Raw genomic sequence first — 25,171 nt, 5'->3', positions numbered from 1 at the left:
GCAGGAAGGACCCCTCGACAGAGTAGATACTCTCAGGAGAAGACAAGACAGTGGTGCTCCACATATGGGACAGGAGCAGGAAGGATCCCCCACAAAAGCAAATCCCCCTGCAGACAGGCATTCTAAACATGGCAATGCTTACCCTTCTTGGGGTCACGGACCCTGTGGCAGCTGGGATGGGAAAGCTGACAGACCCTTTCTCAGAATCATGTTTTTAAATAATTGAAGGAAATGCCAGATTTCAGTAAGAGGTTAATTTTTTTTAAATGGTAGTTTGGTGGTACAATGGTTAGAGACTGGAGTCAGGAAGCCTCAACTTCCTGAGAAAAAATCTGGCCTCAGATGCTTCCTAGCTGGGTGACCCTGAGCAAGTCATTAAACCCTGTTTGCCTCAGTTTCCTCATATGTAAAATGAGCTGGAAAAGGAAATAGCAAACCACTGTGGAAAACCCTTAAATGGAGTCATGAAGAGTGGGATACAACTGAAAACACTCAGCAACAAATGCCATTTTTTCCTATCCAAGTTCAAGACCTCCTGAAATTGGGGGTCTGTAGAAATCACATTAAGAACCCTTGCTCTAGAGAGGGAAGGGTCCCCCTCCATTCTCATTCTCTCTCTAACACACACAAATACACACATCCCACATACTCAACACACACACACAAACTTGGAACACATGTTCAAAATTACATGTTAATACAGTTCACTATAGATAAGTTTCTCCCTGTAAAGAAGACTGACCTCTTAGGCTAAAGAGAGCAAGGCCCCCTGCCCCAATGCCACACAGAACTTTAGGGTAGGGAACCTCAACAGTCATCTAGGCCCATAGATGGTGGCCTGGGTGGACAGACCTCTGGGTCTGGAGTCAGAAAGACCTGAGTTCAAATCCAGCCAGCTATGTGACCCTGGGCAAATCACTTCACCCTGTTTGCCTCAGTTTCCTCATTGGAGATAATAACAATCCCTCCCTGTTGGGAGGTGAGGTCAACGCAAAGAGCAAGTGCTCTACAAATGTCTTTTCCATCCTCCCTCCGGAGCTCAACCTACACACAAAAAGAAATGCCTCCTATGACCACCCTGCAAGTGGTGGTCTTCTACTTGAAGTCCCTCCCTGAGGGAGAGAACCCTCCACAGTTCCCCTTCTCAGATGCTTCCTGGCTCATCTGTGGTCTTCTTCTTAGAGGGCAAGGATCCTCGGAGAGCCAGCACAGCCCACTCGGAGGCTGGCACAGATGCCCACCCCCTGAGCGCCTGGTGCTTCTGCCCTGAGTGTCTCCTGGCTTCCATCTAAGGCACTGACTCATCGTGACTTGGAGTCCACTAAGGCCCCCAGAACCTCTTTGGTCCCTCTCACCCCCTCCTCATGAAGCCCACCCTTCACCCCACCAAAGGGAGGGGGTGAACGTCCAAAAGAAAGGGAGACCCCCTTCCCTTGGGCAGAGGGACCCCAGAGTCCAGGGAAACTTCTCTTGGGGTCCCCTTGAAGCTGGGAGCCCAGAGATGGGGCTCCATGTAAGGAGGGGCCCTGGAGATGGGGTCCCCCACAGAGAGGGAGAGAAGGCGGGAGGGTCGGACCCCACCAGGCGGGGGGGGCGGTGCCCTCCAGATGGGGGAGGGTCCCCTGCGGATGGAGGAAGGGACTCCCAATAGAGGGGGGGACTCCCTAAGCCGGGGAGGGTCCCCTGGAGAGGGGGAGGGAGCGGCCTCGGGTCCCCCCAGGCCCTGGTACCGCCGGGAGGCTGCGGGGCGGCCGGGCCGGGCCGGGCCGGAGCGGGCGGGGGCAGGACAGGGCGGGTGGGCGGCCCGGGAGGGCCCCACGGGCCCCTGGAGCCGCGCGCACTCACCACCTCCTCCCGGGAGCCACACCGACCCGACGAGCACCAGCGAGACGCCGGAGGAGCGGGACAGAGCGGCCCCGGAGCCTGGGAAGCAGCGAGAGCGCGGCGGGCAGAGGGGCCCTGGAGGACCGCGCCGGCCCCGCCCCCTGGGCGTCGCCTCTCCGCCCCCTCCCCTGCACATGCGTCAGGGGGGAGAGAGGGGGAGAGGGGGGGAGAGGGGGGGAGGGGGGAGACAGAGACAGAGAGGGAGGGAGGGAGAGACAGAGAGAGACAGAGACAGAGAGACAGAGACAGACAGAGAGAGACAGAGACAGAGAGGGAGGGAGGGAGAGACAGAGACAGAGAGAGACACAGAGAGACAGAGACAGAGAGACAGAGAGAGACAGAGAGGGAGGGAGGGAGAGACAGACAGAGACAGAGAGAGACAGAGAGAGAGAGACAGAGACAGACAGAGACAGAGACAGAAACAGAGAGACAGAGACAGAGAGACAAAGACAGAAAGAGAGACAGAGACAGAGAGAGAGAGACAGAGAGTGTGTGTGCGTGTGTGTGTTCTCGGTCCTGGGACAAAAGTGCAAACGACAAAACAATCCCTCCTCTGTATGCATGAAAATACATACAACATAAATAAGAAATTAATAAATTTATATGTGAAATAAAGTCTATACAGTTAAATATAAAATAGTTTGGGAAGGAGGGTGCTAGAAGTTGGATCCATCTGGGAAGGTTTCAGGCAGAAGATGGTGCCTTGAACTGTGTGTGCCTTAGGACAGAACTCTGAGGCAAGAATGGGGAGAGATAGCGTCCCAAGCATGGGTGAAGGCCAGTGCAGAGGCTGGAGATGAAGCATAGCCAGTATTATCAGAGCAGGGAACTGGATTGGGAACAGACAAAAGGCAGAAAGCCCAGTTAGCTGGGAGTGAGAGGTGGTAAGATCCTGAACTAGGTGTATGAGTAAAAGGGTTTGATTGCAGGGGTGTTCTGACATTTAACAACTGACTCTTCTCTTCAAAAAAAAATTTAAGCAAGACAAGTTTGAGAAGGAAGTAGATTATGGGGCATGAGAAGACCAAGTAATTGTGAGTTTGAAGAATCTGAGGGAGGGTCTGTGCAGATTTTAAAGTCCCCTTGCCTAAGGGCAAGAGTCAGGGAAGAGAGGAAGGTAATGAGGCAGGAACTGAAGTCCTTGAGAAAAGAGGAAGGATGCTTTGGGGTCCAGTAGACTACAGCCACCATGATTTGGATTGAATGGAAATTGTTGATGGAGTGACCTTTAAAGGAAGAATGTTTGCTGAGGGAAGGAGGTGAAGGGAAAGGTTGGAAATGAGTGAGGAGAAAAGAGTATTCTGATTCCTCCTTAACCAGAATGTGGTGTGAGCAGTGAGGAGGAGGAGGTGTGGGAGAACTCAGGGCCAGTGCCAGGGAGTATAGCCAGGGATACAGTGTTATCAGAGGAGGGAACTTGGGTCAGAGGTATAGGGACACAAAAGGCACGGGCAGCTCAGGGGACCTGGAAAGCCCTGCTGCTGGACATGGGATTGGAGATAGGTCTTGAAAGAAGTCAGGGAAACTAAGAAGCAGTAATGAGGATGGAAAGCATTCCAGCCATAGGAGAACAGGCAGTGCAAAGGTGAGGAGGTGGGAGATGAGCGCCATGGCAGAGGACTCACAAGTTGGCCAGATAGCTGGATTGTAGAGAGGAGTAAAGTCTAAGAATATGGGAAAGGTAAAGGGAGTCAGATTGTGAAGGGCTATCAACGCCCATCACTGGACTTTATATTTGGTCCTGGAGATAACAGGGAATCACTGGAATGTATTGCACAGGAGAGTTGACATGGTTAGACCTACATTTTAGGAAATTCACTTTAACAGCTGAGTAGAAGATGGACTGGAGTGAAAAGACTCAAGGCAGGGAGACCAACACTCTGAAGTCTATAGTAACTCCACGTGTGAGGCAATGAGAATATAAACTAAGGTGGTGGCCACTAGAATAGAGAAAAGGGGACCTATCTGAAATGCATTGTGAAGAGGGAAACAGAAGAATTATTGATGGGTTGGATATATGGTGTAGGAGAGACTGAGGAGTCAAGGTGGACAACCAGGTAATGCGGCAATTGGGAGCTAGCAGAAGATGGGAACTGGGTTAGGGGGCAGGGTGAGGAAAAGACATCAAGTTCCATTTTGGACATGTAGAGTTTAAAATACTTACATGGCATCCAGTTTGAGATGTCCAAAATCAGCAGTTGCTGATGTGGGACTGTCTTAGGAGAGAGCTTAGGGATGGCTATATAGATCTGAGAACTATCTCCATAGAGAAAATAATTGAACCAAACCCATGCGAGCTGATGAGATTATCGAATAAGATAACATAGAAGAGAGAGAAAAATAATGAGAGAATGAAAGAGAAAGGGAGGAAGAGAGAAAAAGGAATGAAAGAATAAGAGAGTAAGAAAGAGAAAGAATGAGAGAGAATAAGAGAGAAAGGGAGTAAGAGAGAATGAGGGAGAAAGAAAGAGAGAGAGGGATGGAGGGAGAGATGAGAGGGAGAGAGAGAGAGGGAGAGGGGGGGAGAGAGAGAGAGAGAGAGAGAGAGAGAGAGAGAGAGAGAGAGAGAGAGAGAGAGAGAGAGAGAGAGAGAGAGAGAGAGAGAAGAGAGAGAGAGCAAGCCCAGGACAGAACCACAGGGGCCATGACATGGATGAAGACCCAGCAAAGGAGAAGAAGAAGTCAGACTGTCAGAAGGCAGACAGGCAGGAGGAGAACCAGGAGAGAGCACTAACCCTAGAGTGGGGCAGAGAGAGTCTGTGTCACGCAGAGCCTGCCTCCCTCCCTGCGTGAACTTCCAGGAGCATCTGGGGAATGAGGCAGAGCTGGCCAGGCAATGTGTCAGCCACTTCACCTGTCTATGCCTCGGTTTCCTCAACCGTGAAATGGGGATCATAACAGCACCTACCACCAAAGAGTTGTTGTGTGGGTCAAAGGAGATTCTAAAGTGCTTTGCAAACCTTGAAGCATTATATAAATACTGACTATTATTATTAACTATTATTAGACTGTCTCAGGAATCTGGTTGTTTGCCACAGGAAATGACAGGAAAGATGTTGCAGAAAACAGACAGGTGGCTTAGAAAGCTGTTTACTGATAGTAAAAGTTCTTGCTTCCAACACATTTTTCTCTCAGTTTTTTCATATTAAACAAAGAAGGAAGCTATGGCAGGTAGGTGGCTCCATAGTGCATAGCATACTGGACCTGGAGTCAGGAAGACCCACCTTCCAAAGTTCAAAGGTGGTCTCAGACACTTGCTAGCTACGTAACCCTGGACAAGTCACTTAACCTTGTCTGCCTCAGTTTTCTCATCTGTCAATGAGCTGGCGAAGAAAATGGCAAACCACTGCAGTATCTTTGCCAAAAAAACCCCGAATGGAGTGACAAAAGAATCAGTCACCACTGGAAAACAACTGAACACCAAGAAGCATTGATTCTGGAAAGGGCATGTGTCAATTGACTCCCCTATAGCCTATCTCACCCTATCTCACCTTCCCTGGCCACCTCTTCCCTATATCTTTCCACTGGAGAACAGAGAGAGCCTCAATTCAAGATTTATATTTCCAGGGCTTAATATACAGTAAGCACTTACAAAAAGTTATTCGGAGGTCAGGAGACTTCATCAAAATCTTCACTTTCTGTATCTTCCTCAGCCCAATCTGGCATCATGTATGCCCACGGTAACACATGATAAATGCTTGCTCACAGGATGATGGAACAAACACCATGCTTGGGATGAGGAGACAAATTCTCACTCCAGCTCTGCTCTCCAAACTTGGGTGACCTGGCTGAGCAATCCCTTGACTTCCTGAGGTCCTCTCCTTTCTAATGGGATGACATGATGTTGTGCCAATTACTTAATGCTGAACATGTCACTAGTCCCCTCTGAACCTCAGTCCCAGCTTCTTGGGGGACATCATCCCTCTCCATCTCCTCCTTCAGTCCAGTCTCAGGGGAAGAGGGGGACTTCCCTCTTGCTCAAAACATACAGTTACACTTTTCATTTGCCCAGTATCCAAAATACAAGGGCCTTAGAGGCTGTCTAGTGTGATCCTCTCCTTTTATATGGGAAGAGCTGAGGTCAACAGGCTAGCTCATTAGGCCAGGCAGAAGAGCCAAGACAAGAGCCTCTGCCTCCTGACTCCTACAACAAGGTTCTTTCCACTATCCCATACCTGTCCTTCTAGTCTGAAAGTCCTTCATCTCTATAAAAGGAAGTCATTAAAATAGTTCTCATTTTCCTTCTCTGTAAAATGGGGAAAACACAGAATGTCAGACTGGGAGAGACTCATAGAACATGGAATGTCAAAGTTGGGAGGGCCCTTACAACAGGGAAGGTCAGAGCTAGGAGGGCCTTAGAACAGGGGATGTCAGAGCTGGAAGGGGACCTAAAATGGCACGTCATAATTGGGAGACCCTTGGAACAGGGAATGTCAGAGCTGGGAGGAACCTTAGAACAGGGGCCACCATACTTTAAATTGAGTTTTCAGAGATGGAAAGGACCACTGAGAGTAGCCCCAATCTGATTCAAAATCCCCTCTGCCATCCAGGCATTAACCATATACCCTATGATTAAAAACCTCCTGTGATGGGGACCCCCCTGGCTCCTGAGGCAGGCCAGGTCCTCCTTTGGGCAAATCCAAAGTTTAGGAGTTTTCCCTCTACCAATCTAAAATTTACCTCCCTGTAACCTATACCCAGGGTCAGTAGGTGGTGCCATAGTGGACCTCTGGGTCTAGAGTCAAAGAGATTCATCTTCCTGAGTTCAAATCTGGCCTCAGACACTTCCTAGCTGTTTTACTCTGGAGAAATCATGTCACCCTGTTTGCCTCAGTTTCCTCATCTGTAAAATGAGCTGGAGAAGCAAACCCCTCCAGTATCTCTGCCAAAAAGACCCCAAATGGTGTCATCATGACATGACTGAAACAACTCAACAACAAAAACTCCCCCTCCTCACTCCTAGTTGTGTTTCCTTGATACCAAACAGTCTTCTCCTTCCTCTCCAACATGATATTGGGAAGGTATTAGAGTTTCTCCAGTTTCCTACATGACTCTTCTCTTCCTTAGAGTAAACTGTGGCTTCCTAGGCGGCACAGTTTCTAGTGCCCTCCCTATCCTGGCTGGCCACCCTCTGCTGGTTCTTTCCAATTCCTCGTGTTTCTAGCTTGCTTGTACACAGTTGCTTGCATGTTGTCTTCCCCATTAGACTGGGTGCTTAGAGCAGTACTTGGCACATAATAAGGGGTTAGGAAATGTTTGTGCACTTACTGACCCTTATCTGATCTAACTCCAGTTTGTCAATATGGCTTCCCTAAAATGTCGTGCTAAGAGCCCCGGGTCTGTTACCTCATCTCTCTCAGTTTTTGTTCCCTCGTCTATAAATAATAATATAGATAATAACAGCACTTTTGGGGTTGTTGTGAGGAATATAGGGTCTTGGATTTTGAACTGGAAGGAGACTTAGAGGTCATTGGGTCCAACCTGCTGATTTTTACAGATGAGAAAAGTGAAGCTGGTAAGTGTCAGAGGTGAGATTTGAAAATGAGTCTTCCTGACTTAGCCCTGCCCTGTCTCCACTACCATAGCGTCCTCTCTTAATGTTAGCTATTGTTATACAGTTGTGAAATGTTGCATGTCAATGATTTTAAATGTTAAGCCTTAAGTTGCTCCAAGGAGAGCCCAGGCAGGTGCTAGTCAGGGTCAGGGAGTACTTCTCAGGTCAAATTCAGAGATGCAGACTAACCCTGGTCTACTAAGGCAGAGGAATAGGTCGCATGTGGAGGAACAGGTGCAGATCACCATCTTGTGGCCAACACTGGGATCGCACCCTGAGTAAACAATCTCAACCACACCTTTGGGACACACCCAGAGATGATGCCTACCTATCTGTCTTTCCCCTTCTGGTGTAATGAACAGATGTTTCCAAAAACAGGAAAACTACCTGTATGAGAACCAGCAAAACAACTTCACATTGGAGAGCAAGTAATGAATCCTCCAAGTGTGCAATGACTATCCAGATTCCAGAAAATAGATGGATCATTGTTCTAAAGTTGAGAAGGAGGTCAAAGACCATCGACAGTCTGGTTCCCTCATTTTACAGATGAAGAAACTGAGGCCCAGATTAATGATGTGACTTGCCCATTAGTCACAGAGATATTACATGTCAAAGATGGGCTTTGAATTCAGATCCTCTGACTCCAGGACCAGAGCTCTTAAGACACACCCTCCCTGCTGTAACACATCGTCACCTTAGCTGCACCACTCAGTGTCTGAGAATGGTGGAACATATCATACTTTCCTTCTCTCAGTAGAGAAGCACAGGACTATGAGTAGGGAAATTTGTGGTCAGGCACAGTTACTATGTTGCTATCTTGTGTGAAACTGTTTCTTTGTTTCAAGGGAATGTTCTGGGAGTACTTGGGAAGGAAAAGACAATTTTTTTAAAAGCATCAATGAGACATTTAAAAAAAAAAAACCTCAATGTAATTTCAATAGCTCTAAACGGATCTATTTAAATAATCTATTGATTCCAAGGCTGATAAAGAAGAAAAAGGAATATTGTCTAAAGAGAAGTATGTGGATACCCAAGCAACTCACTAACCAAAATTTTTTAAGTATGCTTGAGTCAGTATTCAAATAATATCAATTCTTCCTCTGGAATTGGATAGCATGCATCATCATTCATCCTTTGGGATTGTCTTGGATCATTCTATTGATGAGAATAACTAAGTCATTCACAATTCTTCATCGTACAATACTGTTGCTACTGTGTTAATTTTCTCCTGGTTCTGTTCACTTCACTACACATTAATTCATGTAAGTCTTCCCAGGTTTTTCTGAAATCACCCAGCTTGTCATTGTGTGGCATATTCCATCACAATCATATGCCATAGCCTGTTTAGTCATTTCCCAGTTAATGAATATGCCCTCAATTTCCCATTCTTAGCCACCACAAAAAAGAGATACAATAAATATTTTTGTAGAGGTGGGCCTTTTCCTTCTTTTTCTTTATGTCTTTGGGATATAGACCTAGAAGTAGCTACTGTTCTCGAACAGGACTATGGCATCAGGAAGGTGATACCATGATTCGAAAGTGAATTGCACTTAAGTGAGAAAGGCTGTGAAAATTCACTAAGTTCACTTTCTGTTCTGGAGCCATCTGGGTCCAGTGACAAGATATAGGTAAGAACAAATGGAGACCTTAGATGCAGGAGGAGGTCTTTCTCAGGTCTCGGTTTGACTGAGGCAAAGTCCACGAAGTAGTTAGGGCTAGGTAAGAAATAAGGGGGAAAATGGCCATGCAAAGTCATTAGCCTCACTTTCTCCTCCAGAGCCTCCTGGGCCCAGTGGCAAGATATAAATCAGGACGACTGGAGATGGTCCTCCCCTAGAAGGGTGTGCACAGTTGGCTCTCTAGAATAGTTGGATCAGTTCACAACTCCACCAACGGTGTATTAGTATGCCAGTTGTCCCACATTTCCTTCAATATCCATCATTTTCCTTTTTTGTCATATTAGCCTATCTAATAGATGTGAGGTGGTGCCTCAGAGTTGTTTTAATTTGCATTTGTCTAATCAAGAGTGATTTAGAACATTTTTAATGTGATTATAGATAGCTTTGATTTCTTTTTCTGAAAACTGCCTGTTCATATCCTTTGATCGTTTATCAATTGGGGAGTGATTTGTAGTTTTATAAATTTGACTCAGTTCTCTACATATTTGGGAAATGAGGTTTTATCAGAAATACTCATTGCAAAAATTTTTTCACTGTTTTCTGCTTTCTTCTTAATTTTGGTTGTATTTGTTTTGTTTGTGCAAAAACTTTTTAATTTTATATAATCAAAATTATCGATTTTACATTTTGTAATGCTTTTTACATTTTCTTTGGTCCTGAATTCTTCTCTTATCCATAAATCTGACAAATAAATTACTCATGCTCTCCTAATTTGTTTGGGGTATCACCCTTTCTTGTAAATCATGTGCCTACTTTAATGTTATCTTAGTAAACAGTAGTCTTTGTCAAATAATGAGTCTTTGTTCCAAAAGCTTGGATCTTTCAGTATATCATATAGTAGGTTCCTATGGTCATTTATTATAATGTAATGTGTACTTAATCTATTCCACTGATCCATCTCTTTATTTCTTAGCCAGTACCAGGTTGTTTTGATAATTACCACTGTATAATACAGTTTGACCACCTTCCTTCACTTTTTTCATTGATTTTCTTGATATCCTTGACCTTTTGTTCTTCCCGATGAATTTTATTGATTTTTCTAGCTCTATAAAATAAATTTTGATAGTTTGATTAGTATGACTGTGAATAAATAGATTAATTTATTAAGAATTGTCATTTGTGTATATATATACATATACATACATAAGTGTATATATATAATTGTGATTTTAATATATTGGCTCAGCCTATCCTTGAGCAGTTAATATTTTTCCTGTTGTTTAGAACTGATTTTATTTGTGTCAAAAGAGTTTTGTAGTTGTGTTCATATAGTTCCTGGGTTTGTGTTGACAAGTAGATTCCCAAATATTTTACACTGTCTATAGTTACTTTAAATGGAACCTCTCTTTCTATCTCTTGCTGTTGGGCTATGTTGGTAATATGCAGAAATGCTGATGATTTATGTGGGTTTATTTTACATACTGCAACTTTGCTAAAGTTGTTAATTATTTCAAGTAGTTTTTTTATTTGACCTTCTAGGATTCTTTAAGTATAATGTCATATCACCTGCAAAAGCAATAGCTTTGTTTTCTCATTACCTATTCTAATTCCTTCAATTTCTTTTTCTTCTTTTATGGCTATAGCTAACATTTCTGGTACAATACTGAATAATAGAGGTGATGATTGACATTCTTGCCTCACCCCTGATTGTAATGGGAAGGCTTCCAGTTTATCCCCATTACAGATGCTGCTGCTGATGGTTTTAGATAAATATTACTTATTACTTTAAGGAAGTTCCATTTATTCCTATGATCTCTGATGTGTTTTTTCTTTAACAGGAATGGGTGCTGTATTTTACCAAAGGTGTTTTCTGTGTCTATTGAGATAATCACATAATTTCTGTTTCAACCAACCAATTTTAAAAAGATATGTACACAAGATGGGAGCAAATATAGGTAACATGAGATGAATGCAGAAGTATGTCTTGGTCTTAAAAGAATAATATCAGAAGTCCTAAAGTTTAGAAGGAGCTGCTGATGGTGAAAAACACCAAGGACAACTGAAAAGAGGTAGGAGAGGAATTGGCTTGTTTGTTTAAAAAGAGATAAGATCATTGGTTAGGGTAGATGGAACAATGAAAACTGGCAAAAGAGAGAAAGCAGAACTATTCCACTCTTATGAAAAACTTCTGATCTCTCCTTCCCCCCCCCCCCCCCCCAAAAAAAGTGTTTCTTCTACTAGAACAAAAAGGGAGGGGGGTAGAAGGGGAGAAATAGCTTGGGGCACTATATCCGGTCAGGCCACCAGGTGGCACTCTAAACTTGAGCTTTGTTGACTTCACCCAACTGGGCATGTGGGAATTTACATCATCTAATCCTTGGGTTACAGATTCCCTCACTCTTTTTCATGCATAGACTGCTTTATCTATTTGGAATTCTCTACATTCTCACATGCTTTTTTGAGCCCTATTCTAGGGGTATGTTTACTCAGTAATACTTCACAAATCCCTGAGAGCTGACTGCCTCCACTTTTACCAGATCCCACTTTTACCTCTTCTTCTTCCTCCTCTGACCCTCACCTCCAAATCCATTCAATTGGCATTTAGACTAAAATGTTTTTATTGTAATTATAAAATGATGATAAGTGTAACTGCACTAGATCTGAGAAATTAGAGTGGCCACAGCTAAATTCCCCCCATCTTTCCTGTGTCACGTCTGTTGGCTCTCAAACACATAAGAAGGAAAGACAGATGCATCTAAAGACCTTTGCTGAGTAGTGCTTCCCAGGGCCTCCTTTGATATCAGAATTATAGAGGAAGGGAAAACTAACTCCCCATGCTCCATCTCCCCCAAGCTCACTTTTCAACTAGAACCTGAAGTCAACTCCTAGTGAGACACCAGGTGCATCTAAAACTCCACTTAAGCTTCCAGAGGCTTCCCAGTACTCCTTCAGGCTGCCCTAGCCCTCATCAAGGGTACCTAAACATGAACAATCAGCTTCCTTTTCCAAGGCTCCTCTTAATGTGGCTGACAAATCTATAAGTCCAAGGCTTTAGTACTTCCATGGGCTATTCTCCAGGTTGTTCACATGGTTAGATTCCTACATCTCCTCTCAGATCTTCCCAGGCCTTCTTGACTACAGGCCTGTCACTCTAGCCACTATGCCATCAGCTGCCACCTAGGAAAGTCAAGTGGTTGATGGTAACAGTCTTCTTAAAGGATTGTTTGATCTAGCTTCCTTTTTTTATTTTGCTCTATATACAATAAGCAATGTGACTGACGTGAGAAAGCAGAAGCTTCCTGAAGGATGGGGGCTATCAGTTGGATATAGATAGCAAATTTCATGTTTTAATATTGAACAATATTCTACCTAATCCCTAGATTCAAGCAGAACTCAGTCAGCAACTAATGCCTCTTTTTACACTTTGTTGGCCCACCATGTTGAAAGGAAGAAGTCTAGTGTTTTGAGGCAGAGAGTGTTCTGGTTGCATTCAGAGATGCTATAGCTATACTTGCATCTTAAACTATATACCACAATAAGTTCAAAATGGATATACAACTTCAATATGAAAGGTCATACCATAAAACAACTGGGAGAGAATGAAATCAAATATATTTCACACTTATGACTAGAGAGAGAATTCTTAAGCAAACAAAGGGTTAAAGAAGATCACAAAAGACACACTATATAATTTCAAATACATTTACTAAAATGTTTCTGCCTGAACAAAATCAATGAGCTGGAATAAAAAGGTAGATTGTTAATTGAGGCCAGGGGAGGGGCTTTTCATTAATTATCTCTGATAAGCATCTCATATCCAAGATATATATATAGAGAGATGAAATTAACATAAATATACAATATCAATTTCCCACTGTTGACCTGAAAACTTGGTTAAAGAAAGGCAACAGGCTAATGCATACATTTTATGATTTAATTAATTAATCAATTCCCTATTAAAGACAACGGTAACATAATGCATTATGGAGCCAGAAATGTTCTGGCTGGCCAGTGCAGAAATCTTCTGGCTTATATACATTTTGCCATGAGAAAGGAACTCTCCTAGTTGAACAAATCATAAATTTAGTAAGACAAGACAATTAACAAAGTAATGTTGGTCAGGCCTTGGGATTCCAGCTGGGTAAGCATATGTCTCGGTGATAAGGAAAGAAACCCCACCATTAGTAAGTGGTAGGCTTCCTCCCTTAAACAGATAATTGACATAGGAAAGGGTAAACAATGTTCAATAGAAATTATGATCTAAGATGTCTATATTTTCTTTATCATTAATACGCCATAACATAGTATATGTCTATAGATCAAAGGAAAGTCCCATTATTCATAACATAGTATGTGTCTATAGATAATAAGATTCATCAAAGGAAAGTCTCATTATTCATCAAAGGAAAGTCTTATTATTCAAGATATAGTGTCTTAGGTTAAAGGTCTCCTTAAGGAGTGTAGAGTCAGCCTTGGCTGGCTTTTGCTGACATAGGAAGAGGCACTCTCTGAGTTTACTTCAGAGAGAACAAGAGATTATTCTAAAATTTTATATTAAACATTATCACCACTGAAGAAATAGTCAAAGGATATGAACAACTAGTTCTCAGAAGAAGAAATTCAAAGTATTAACAACCATATGAAAGATTGCTGCAAATCATCTGTTCTAGGAGAACTGCCAGGACTAGCAAGGGAAGATGAAGAGTCTGAAAGTCTTCAGGCTTTTCCAAGCTTGCAAGGTCCTCCTCTGACCAAGGCAGTGGGAAACCTGAGGCTAAGGCCAAGGCTCTTTCTCACCCCCCCACCAAAAAAGAAATTTCCAAGTATTTATAAATAACTCACAGATTACGACCATATTTCCTTAGCCAATCTAAACATACTCCCTGTCACTCCAGTTCATCTAATGACTTTCAAAGATTTTTTGCAAGTAGTCTAAAGTCATTGATTGATTGATTGATTGATGCACATTCTTCCCCTGGTTAAGGTATTAGGGCATAGCATCTTATGACTTACTTTAAGTGGAGCGGAGTAATTGACCCACAAATTCAATCTCACACACACACACACACACACACACACACACACACACACACACACATCCTTACAACAGAATTAAAGTCTCATGTATGCCAAAATATTCACAGCAGCACTTTTGTGGTACCAAAGAACTAAAGACAAAATACACACCCACTGATCAGGAAAAAATTGTAATATTAACATTGTACTATCAGGAATGACTAATATGAAGTATTTGAAAAAGAAACTTATCTAAAATGATACGGGTTGAAGTAAAAAGGACCAAAAGAGAGTGGGAAAACTTAACTGAACTGATACAGAGTGATATAAGTAGAACCAGGAAAGAAAAACATGTTCTAATCTGAACATTTCTGCTGAGAGCTAGAGTCAAAAACAGACAAAGCACTCTGAAAACCTCTCTCTGCTCAAAGACCTTTCAGAACATTCCCAGACAACGGACAAAATTCCCCATTGAGATAGATATTCCCATAGTCACTGCACTCTGCTGAATAAAGGTAACGATTTACTTTACCAGTTTTAACATACAGAACAATACAACTTTGGGCACACCCTCAGAGAATCATTTTCCTAAAGTCATTCAATGCAGCTTTAACCATCTTTAATCCTGTTATGGCTTCTCCTTTCCAGATGGTCAAAGGTGAACATAAGAGATATTTCCATTAACTTAAGGGATCAAAGAGATGTCTTCCCTTAACCTGATCTCTTCAGGGAATGAGGAAAGAGGGCACTTCTGTCAGGTGGATCCCTCAAAGACCCTTCACCCTTGGTGAGTCTTCTCTCTAATTGTTTCTGTGAGGGGTCCTTTCCTGGGCTGATAAAGAGAGCAATACATTGTTTCACCACTGATAGAGAACAGCTGATACAGTTTTTCTTTCGTATCAGTCCAAAGACTTCAGACTACTAGGATAATTTTTAAATGCTTACTTTATCTATACAAAAGAGGTGATGGGACGCTAGTCTGTGTCCCCACCAAAGCTCTCTTGGCTGCCACATCTTTCTCTATCCCCATCCTTCTTGACCCCTCTGAAGCTTCTGATGATATTGACCACCCTTCTCCTGGATACCCTGTGCTTCCTTGGAGTTTCCTCTCTCTCCTTTACTGATCTCTGGTGACCCCTCTGTTGATTATCTCCAGTTAATCCTGTATAGATCTTGTTTGTACATAGTTGTCTGCATGTTGTCTCCCACTTTTGCTCCTTGGGAACAGTGACTCCCTACTGTCTCCTCTGAAATAATATAATATTAAAACAATAATGATGACATATTATGTTATAATTATATTTGTCATATTATTTAAATTAATATTACATATTTATTATAATATATTAATGTTGTTATTATCTGCATGTTAATTATTAATTCTGTATTAATATATAAGCCTATGGAATAAATAAATAGTAAATGTAAAAATAAAATAATGCTCATTCAGCATTTAAAGCCCTTCACAGTCTGCCTCCAACCAATCTTTTCAAACCTATTTTGTATTATTCCTTTTCACACTTCTTTTGTCCTGGTCAAGCCAGCCTCCTCACTATTCTCCATAAAGGATCTTCCATCTCTTACTTGTGGACTTTTACCCAAGCTGTACCCATCCCTGACCCACACCTTTGGTAGCTCTGGCTCCCTTCAAGACTTAGCCCAGGTGTTCAGCCCTTTCTCACTGCAAAATATTTGTTCTTCATCTTAAAAAATATTTTAAAATGCTTGAATGTTGTGGTTGGTAAATGGCCTTTTTTCATGGAATAAACTGACTCTAGATATCCCTCCAATCCTCACTATATGAATGAGAAAGGAGAGAGGCAGCATTCTCCTCATTTGACAGATAAGGAACCCAGAGAAATGACTAAACAACTTTCCCAAAGTTAGGTCAGAGAAGCCTGTGGTAGAGGTAAGATCAGAGTTCAGTTGCCTCCCCAGGCTAGCCTCTATCATCTATAAAAGTAATAATAGCTCACATTTACATAGCATTTTCAGGTTAGCAAAACACTTTCATTGATCCTTAGAACAACCATAGGAGGCAGGTGCTATTATGATCCCCATTTTATTGATGAAGAAGCTGAGGCAGAAAGAGATGAAATGATTTGCCCAACGTCATACAGCTAGCAAGGCTCTGAGTCAGGATTCCAATTCAGGTCTTCCTATTCCAAGTCCCCACTCCAGTACCACCTCATCTATCAAAATTAATTGCTGAAAACTGTACACAAGAGAAGTTCACAATTTCAAATACAATTCTCTTTTGTGCTTCTCTTTGTATATTGAAACATGCATTAAATTCAGAGTAAAAATGAAACATTTCTACAAAGAAAAAAATTAATTGTTGGAAAAATAGTACCCTAAAGACACCTCAAGAGGGCCACTGTGCAAGCAGAGAATCAGAAGGTTCCAATTAAAATTGGGTGAGTAGGTGGCACAGTGGAGAAAGCTGATGATGACCATTTTTACTGTTGTTTTTTACAAAAAAAATTCACATCTAAGAGTTATTAGTGTCCATCTACCTCAAAATTAGATCACGCAAGCATAGCCTGCTGCCTCCCTCAGTGTTTTATCTGTCTCTGTGGAGATCCTGAAACATCCCAGGAAATGATTCACAAAGGGAGATCAATGGAGCAGAAATCATGAGACTTGCTACAGGAAATGAGATTATTTCATCCCTCTCCAAGATAGAGAGGGCCCTGGAAAGGCCCTGCCCCAAGTTTTCTCTGGGGTAAAGAGCCAGAAGGTAGAATAAAATGACCCTATCTGTACTTTGTGCTCACTTTTGCTCCTTTCCTATTAGACTCTGCAGCTGGAATTTCTGGATGGCCCCAATGGGGGCCGGTTCAACAGAAGGCTCAGAATCTTGGACAGGGAAGGCAATGAAAGCAGAATCCAGCCAACAGGATCAGAGCTCCAACAGAGAGCAATGTCCCCACTGTCAACTAATGGACATCATCCAACAAGACTCCTATTTGCCTGAAGGCTGGTGAACTATAAGAACTAAATTCACTGCTTCTCCTTTCTAGCTCATGAATGAATGGGGAGTGAATGACTCTCACCACTTGTCTTCATCCACTACTCCACTGGGTATGGGCAGTAGGGACTTCCCTCTTTCCTCACCCAAATATCTGGGAGAGGGCAAGGAGAAGTATTAGGAGAGGGAGCTGACTGGTAAGAACTGTTTCTACTCGGGACTAATTCGCCTAATTTCATTCCACTTTATGAACTCTATATCTGCGTTACCACAACATAGGATCTGAATGCATCTGAATGCAGTAAGAAGGGACCTGAGAGGGTGGAAGACCTACAATGGGGTGGGGGCTCTGAGTCTGCTAGATAGTGGATCTCATTTCATCTAGAACCAAAGAGACGCCAGTTACGAAGAAATTGACATAAAACTGCTTAGCACTGAAATGGCAGCCCAGGCATTGGTGGACTTGGGCCCCTCCTAGTGACCAGTGAGAAAACTGCAGCCTATCGGAAAGCGGCCATTCCTTGAAAGCAGCAATGCTTCTTTTTCAAGTAGAGGGTGGCCCTGGTAAACTAATTTGGAGATTGCCTTCCATTAATTCAAACCTCTTGGCTAGATAATTCACTCAGTGAATGGTATCTCTCTGTATGGTTGAGGGAGGCAGCCCTGAGTCCAAAAGAATAGTATGTACTTAACTATGTACCTGTTGTTTCTCCCAACAACATAAAAGTTCCTTGAGAGTCAGAATTCTTTCATTCTTGTCTTTGTTCCCTGGTATGTAACACAACTCCCAGCGCATGGTAGATGGTTGAAGGAGTCTTGTTGAATTGCAATGAGCTCCTACTTGGTACAAAAACTCTGGCCCAGAAGCCTCACTCCCCTGCTGCTACAATCTCTAGGGCTGAAAGGATCTCAGGGGTTGGATGGTGGGCTTGCACAGATTTGCAGGCAGACTCCACAGAGGACCCAGATCCCCTCTTGTGGGAAGTCCTTCTTCCCTCTGCATTTCTTTCTAGCAGCTCTTCTTCCTCTGTCTCCTGGCCTTCCTTTTAGATTCTGTGTGGAAGAGAATTTCACACCTGCACCCAAGGCCCATTGCACATTTTTAAATCTCTATCACTACAAAACAGTTTCTTCAAATATCCTCCTGAGGCTTATTAACATTACTCTTTTATAGATGAGGAAATAGAGGTACAAAAAGCCTAGGTGGCTTGCCCAGGGTCACAGAGCTAGTAAGTATCTGAAGCTGAATTTGAACTCAGAATCTTTAGATTATAAGCTAAATTAGTGCAAGGACTGTCTTTCTTTTAATTAAGTGCATACCCATCACTTAGCGCAGCACCTGACATGTTACAAATACTTAATAATGCGTCCAGCACTCTTTCCACTCAACCCCCTGGCTGCCCAGATTTAATGACTTACCATGTTCACATAGCTACAAAATGCTGGTAATCTACATTAGTCAGTAATCTACATATGCATTACAACATACTAAGGGTCTGAATGCGGTAAGGGATGTGAGACAATAAAAACCAACCACTGTGGGGTTGGGCTTCAGAACCAGATTCAAACCCAGGTCTTGCTATTCTGGGACCCGTATTCTTTCCACTGTTCTGGAAAGCCTCTCTCATGCCCCCTCATCTCCCTCATTTTATAGAGCAGCACACTGAAGAGGAAGGCAGAGATTTACCCAGGGTCAGGATATCAGAGTCAATGGTGGAGCTGGGTCCAAGACACCAGGCTCCTGGTTCAGGAACATTACCAGCCAAGAATGGTGGAATGGACAGAGATTCAGCCTCCAAGTCGGGGAGACCTGGCTTTAATTTCCATCTCTGGCACGCAGCAACTGAGTAGTCTTGGCCAAGGCGCAAGTGCCATTTTGCACAGGGAAAAGGAATTTTCACACTGGGAGTTACTTACACCAATGAAATTACAGGTCAAAGAAAAAAAGCTGGTGATTCTGTCGACATGGTTGGCATCTCCTCTCTTCTCTCTCCATCTCCTCTTGGCTAGTACAAGGCCAGGCACACAGTAGCTGATCAGTGTGTATATGTATGTATGTCTGTGAGGCATGATTAAAACTTGTTTCCACATAAATTATGTAATGTATGACTTATGAAATCTGGGAGATCAATACATGCCAGAAAGTTTTTTGACTTGCAGCAAATGCAGGAAAGTAAATTGACTGTAAAAGACACTAACAACATAGATTAGTACTAGATTATCTTCTAGCAGAAGAGGGGGGAAATTGAGAGACATAACTGAGAAATTGTTTCCATTAATTCAGAATAGCAGTCAGCAGAATGGGAGACATAATGAAAGAAGTATGTCTCACAAAGAAAATAACAGGCAAAGCAAGGATCCAGCTGGTTTTTATCTTGCTTTGAGGTTAAGAAATCAGCTAAGTAGAGTAAAAATCAAGTTTTGCTCGGAATCCTCATGCATAATAAACTTATGAATATTAACTTTTCTTCCCCCTGCAGGACTCAAGGTTCATTTTAATGGTCATCCAATGTATGTAGCAGGAAGGGGAGAACATGTGAGGGGAAACTATCAGAAAGTTGTACACCCTGTATTACCCAGCCAACAGGGAGACAGGAGAGGGACACTGCGGTCAGGCATAGGTTTTTAAGGCTTACTTTTGTTTCTGGAGGTTGTGTCTATTTTATGAGGCACTCACCACCGCAGTTGTATTAATAAACTTTTCTTTTATCTTCACGCCTCCCAAGCCCAAATGAGTTATCTCTCACATATATGTATACATACATACACACACACACACACACACATACACACACACATATATATATATATACACATATGTGTAAGTGTATAGCCATAAAATACAAAGTACCTGATATTTAACAGCTTCATAGAAGTAGGGCCCAGCCCACCTATGTCTGTCAGGATGAAGACTGCTAGGAAGAAGGAATCACTCTTTTTTCAGCACTCTGGGCTATGGGCATCACTGAGCAAGATCTATGGATGCCACCCCCAGGCATGGGAGAGAGGAGCAAGGAAGGGAAAGGGGTGTTTGGGGGCTCCTGCCTCCCTGATCTCTATACATGAGAGATTTCCTACCTCTATACCTTTGTTCAAGGTGACTCTCCCATCCTGGGATTCCTTTCATTCTCCCCTCCCCTCCACAGTCATTTGTCGAAATACCACCCATCCTCCAAGACCCAGTTCAAATACTAACTCCTCTATGAGACCTTTCTTGAGCTCTAAAGAGAAGTCACAAAATGTGGGGATAAGGGTGGGATGGTGGGAGACATGTCATCACTGGCAGGGTCTATAGGGACAATCTCATTCAATTTCACCACCCTCATTTCATAGATGAGGAAACCATCACATAGGGAGACATCTTGGCCAAGGTTGGCAAAACCAGGACTAGAACCCAGACCCCCAACCCCCAAATGAGTCAGAGCCCCAAGAGGCTGTGGGCCTCTCTTACTAACCTTATCCCATCATGCCCAGGATTGGAATTCTCTGCTTGTAGGCCTTATTCTTTTAACTAATACAAATAGAGGCAGCTAGATGGTGTAGTGGTTAGCGTGCTGGGGCTGAATTTGGCCTCAGACGTTTATTAATTGTGTGATGCTGGGCAAGTCACTTAACCCTGTTTGCCTCAGTTTCCTCATCTGTAAAATAATCTGGAGAAGGAAATGCAAACCCCGCCAGCATTTCTGCCAAGAAAACCACAAATGGGGTTATGAAAAGCTGGACACAACCAAACCACAACAAAATAGCCAGAATTTACACAGAGATTTCCATATCTTACCTCATTCGATCCTCACAACAGTCCTGTGAGATAGATGCTATTATCGCCACTTTACAGATGAGGAAACTGAGGGAAAAAATTAAGTGACTTGCTGAGGGTGACTCAACAGGTAAGTGTCTGAGGCAAGATTTGAACTGAGGTCTCCCTGACTCCAAGTCAACATTCCATACACTATAACACCAAGCAGTCCTGTAACATCATTATAGCATCAAGAAAGGCAGGAATACATACATACATATGTATATTATTATATTATAATATATTACTATTTACTATTATAATAAATTATATTATTATATATTATAATTATATAGTATATACAGAGCTGTATCCTCCTGTAGCCTCAAACATAGGGTGCAGCACACAATACACAACAGGAGATTTTTTTTAAGATGAATAAATGAGCTGGACCTTGCTCTCAGGGAGCCCCAAGTTTGATTGGGAAGGTAGTCCACTTCCCCCAGGGAAAGATGCTGACTGGCCAATCATGTGTACTCAGAGCTCAAGGAAGGGGCTTATATGGTCAGAGTGCAAGCTTCTCAGACCAAGGAAGAGAGTCCTGCAGATTGGAGCAGCCAAAGAGGGCTGCCTGGAGGAGATGGTTCACTTTCTGGCAGGCTCTAAAGAACAGAGAGGACATAAGTAGGCAGGAAGAAGCAGGAAGCTGCTCAGAGGATGAAGTATGCCTAGGGTATGATCCTTTGGTCCCTCTGTTGACCATGGTATCTCTGGCTAGTGGGGGGGAGAATACTCAGTGCCTGGTCAGGAAAGGGTGGCAGACAGGAGGGACAGATGAAGAGACAGAAGGGAAATTGGAGAACAACTTGTGCCCAGGTCTCCTGGTTATCTCACCTCAAGCCTTGGCATCTGTCCCAGAAGCTACTCATCTAGCAAGGCTCCATCACTCGATTCTGCTTTCCAATTGAGCAATTTGGCTCTGAGGTCACAGTAAAAACAAGGGACTGTGTCCTGGAGCTGCTGTCACTCTTCCCCTTCCTCCCACACCTGCCACCCTCTCTCATCCCAGAAGCCATCCAGCCCAACTCAGGGTCTCAACCACACCAGACTTCTGGCCAGTCCCTCTCCCCTCCTGGGTGCTCTCCCTGCCCACTCTCAGTCCTGGAATCTCTTCCCACCCTATCCCTGTGTCTTAGTCTCCCAGACTTTCTTCTTGAGTCCAACCTAAACCTGAACAAGAATCCCTTCTCAGAACCTCCCCCAAGTGCTCATCCATCCTTCACTCAAAGACCTTCAAGTGTAAGGAATCCATTTCCACTGTGGGAATTTTTCTTTATGTCAAACTTCACCTTACTCCTTTGCAGTTTCAACCCACTGGTCCTAGATCTGTCTTCTGGGATCAACCAAAACAAATAATCTTATAAAAGTAATCCTACAGACCACAAAATAAGACTAACAAGTATTGTGCATCTCATTTGATACTGAATAGTATTACCTTTTATATTATTATTAATAATAATAGCTAAATAAATAGTCTAATCTCATATACAAACCTTCAAATGCTTAAAGACAGTCATGTAAGTCTATGGTTCTTCTTTTCTCCTGACTACATGTGCTCAGCTCCACCAATTCACCCTTGAACTCTGGTGGTGGTGGTGGTTGTTTGTCTGCTTTGAAAGAGGACCAATGGCATCCCAACTGATTTCTTGACTTGTGCCTGAAATGGATTGAGGTGAGGCAAGCTGCCCAAAGCATAGTAAAAATGGGGTACTCTTCACTGGCACCTCGTAGTGGGGGTGGAGAGAGGGAGACAAAACTGGGGGCTCTAGCAGTGGCATTAGAGAAGAGACCCTCTGAATCTCTCAGGGTACCTTGAAAACCCTGAGTGGGAGGTACAGCAGGGTGGCCAGAGCATACTGACTACATCAGAATCATTTTTAAAAATTCATTAAGTACATTCAAATATAAAGGAAATCAATTATACTGAAATACAGTTCCCACATTTAAAAACACTTCTTAGACACTCCCTCATCCTCAAGTTTATAAACTTTGATATAGAAGGAAAATAGCAGAGGGCCTGGGTCTGTTCCCTTACCTGGGAAGCTGAAGGCAGGACATGAGGCATTGGAGAATGTGATGGATGTGATCTCCTGCCAGCAGAGACCAAGTTAGAACCATAGAGGACCACAGCAAGTCCATCCTGGAGGCAGCCCAATTGTGAGTATAGAAGGATTCAGTCTGAAGATACCTGAGACAGAGAAGTATCCTCCCAAATTACAAATGTTGTTACCCCTAGAAAGGTCACTGAGAAAATATCTATAATTAATGGCCCACATTGCTCCTTCCTCACCTCTGTATGACAATAATTATTACACATGTTGTCAAGGCATGACAGTTAGGTTCTCACAAACTAGACTCTACAACAGAACACATCTTTATGGTCACACAACAGTTGGAAAGATGTAGTGATTACAAGATTGTTTTTTTATGTATGGTCTGTTGACTACAAAAAATCACTGGATATGGTAAAGCAAGGGGCATATAGGTGTCATAAAGGATAGGGTGCTAGACCTAGAGTCAGGAGAACCTGAGTTCAAATCTGCCCTCAGATGCTTAGTAGCTGTGTGACCCTGGCCAAGTCACTTCACCCTGTTTGCCTCCAGTTCCTCTTCTATAAAATAAGCAGGAAAAGGAAATGGCAAACTACTCCTGTATCTCTTCCAAGAAAACCCCAAATGAGGTCACAAAGTCAGATACGACTAATGGACTGGAGAAAAAAAAATGGCACAACAGAATGCTGCTTTAATGGCTTCCTCCACCTATATACTCAAATCACATGTAGTTTTGGGTAAGACCCAAACACAGAGATAAGTCTGTTTTATGACTCTTCGATGATTAATATGAAGCAAAGTATAGAACAGGGAAGTATGTGTTTCCAAAGGTATTTTCAGGACGTCTCAGACAGAGGTCAAATTGAAAGGGTTTCTCTATTCTCCCTGATAGATCATAAGCTTCATGAGGGCAAGGACTGATCCATGTTTGTCTTTGTATCTCAGCACCATGGACAGCACCTGGCACAGAGGGCTTCGTAAATGCTTGGTGAGTGATGGAATTCATTTGTGCTAATTCCATCCAGCCTGGCCGACAACCCACTGATTTATTTCTACACAAGATGCATATTCACTTGGAGGAGTTCAGCGTAATTATGCATGCAAGAAAAATGAAGAGGGCGAAGAATGCTTGTTATCTAGCCTCATAGGCAGTTCGTTGGACAACTCATAAAGCTGATCCACCTAGTGCATGAATCTGGGACAGATTTTGAGAGTGAATAATGAACTAGATTAAATCAGTCAGTCAAGTAGAATTTGTTAAGCACCTACTATGTGCTGGGCATTGTACTAAACTCTAAGGATACAGAGAAATGCAAAGGACAGTGCAGCTCTCAAGGATAAAGAAGATAAAATCTGGCTAGACTGCATTTGAAAAATTGGACAATGATTTTAACGATCCCAAGCTAAACCAAGATCATCTTCTAAATACTTTTTGTGTGTGTGAGAGAATCATGGAATACCATAATCTCCAAATATCGATGCCTAATAGGTGTCCTCAAGGCTTCCGTACGCCTCCAACAGAAGATTGAAACCCCTCTCCATCTGGTCCACGAGGATGTTCAGCGTGACCAGAGACTTAGAGGGCAAAAGTTTCCACGTTTCCAGATTAAGAAACTGACGCCCATGGGGAAATGACTGGACCAAGAGAATGTCATTTATTTAAGAGTCACAGAGAACTTTACTTAAGTTCTCTCTTTTGATATTGATCAGTTATCTCATTCGATGTTATTTAGTATTAGTGCATCGGTTATCACACTTCACACATTATTAATAAAGAGTGTTTCTATGGTTCTTCAAGGTTTGCACAGCCTTTACACAGGCTACTTCCTTTAATATTATTATTAGTAATAAAACAAAACGTTCATACAGTACTTTAAGGCTAGCAAAACCTTTTCACACATTACCTCTTTGGAGGGAACCTCACAGCCAGCCTGGGAGCGTCGCACTGCGCTCTGTGCCCTGAGCTCCCTAGCAGCCTCTGCTCTTTCCAGGAGGCAGCGTCTACGTGTGTGTTCGTCCTTTGTTGCTGAAGAAGACCATGCCATCAGAGAAGTGATGACATGACTTGCACTTGACTTTGTTTTGAGTGAGGGAAGGCTGTGCAGCTCACCAGCCTCACTTCTCCTCCAGAGCCATCTGAATCCAGTGACCAGATATTCATCAGGATGACTGGAGATGACCCAGGATGAGGCAGTTGGGGTTAAGTGACTTGCCCAAGATCACACAGCTAGGGAGAGTCAGGTGTCTGAGGTAAGATTTGAACTCAGGTCCTTCTGACTC

At 43.0% G+C, this 25,171-nt stretch overlaps 1 protein-coding gene across 4 annotated transcripts in view; it reads right to left on the bottom strand.

Moving 5' to 3' along the window:
- The window catches only part of MEGF8 (multiple EGF like domains 8), a 30,189-nt gene extending 28,183 nt beyond the window's left edge, over positions 1-2,006 (bottom strand). For 3 of the 4 annotated variants that reach the window (XR_011966851.1, XM_072607919.1, XM_072607920.1), the window contains exon 1: positions 1,846-2,006. The gene's annotated coding sequence lies outside the window, so the exon portion shown is untranslated. The remainder of the gene's footprint in view (positions 1-1,845) is intronic. The other variant, XM_072607918.1, reaches the window with a different exon arrangement.
- Between the last annotated feature and the right edge of the window lie 23,165 nt (positions 2,007-25,171).

This window comes from Notamacropus eugenii, chromosome 5 (assembly GCF_028372415.1).
Source record: "Notamacropus eugenii isolate mMacEug1 chromosome 5, mMacEug1.pri_v2, whole genome shotgun sequence".
NCBI classification, from domain to species: Eukaryota; Metazoa; Chordata; class Mammalia; order Diprotodontia; family Macropodidae; genus Notamacropus; species Notamacropus eugenii.
This window is presented reverse-complemented; position numbering and strand designations above follow the sequence as displayed.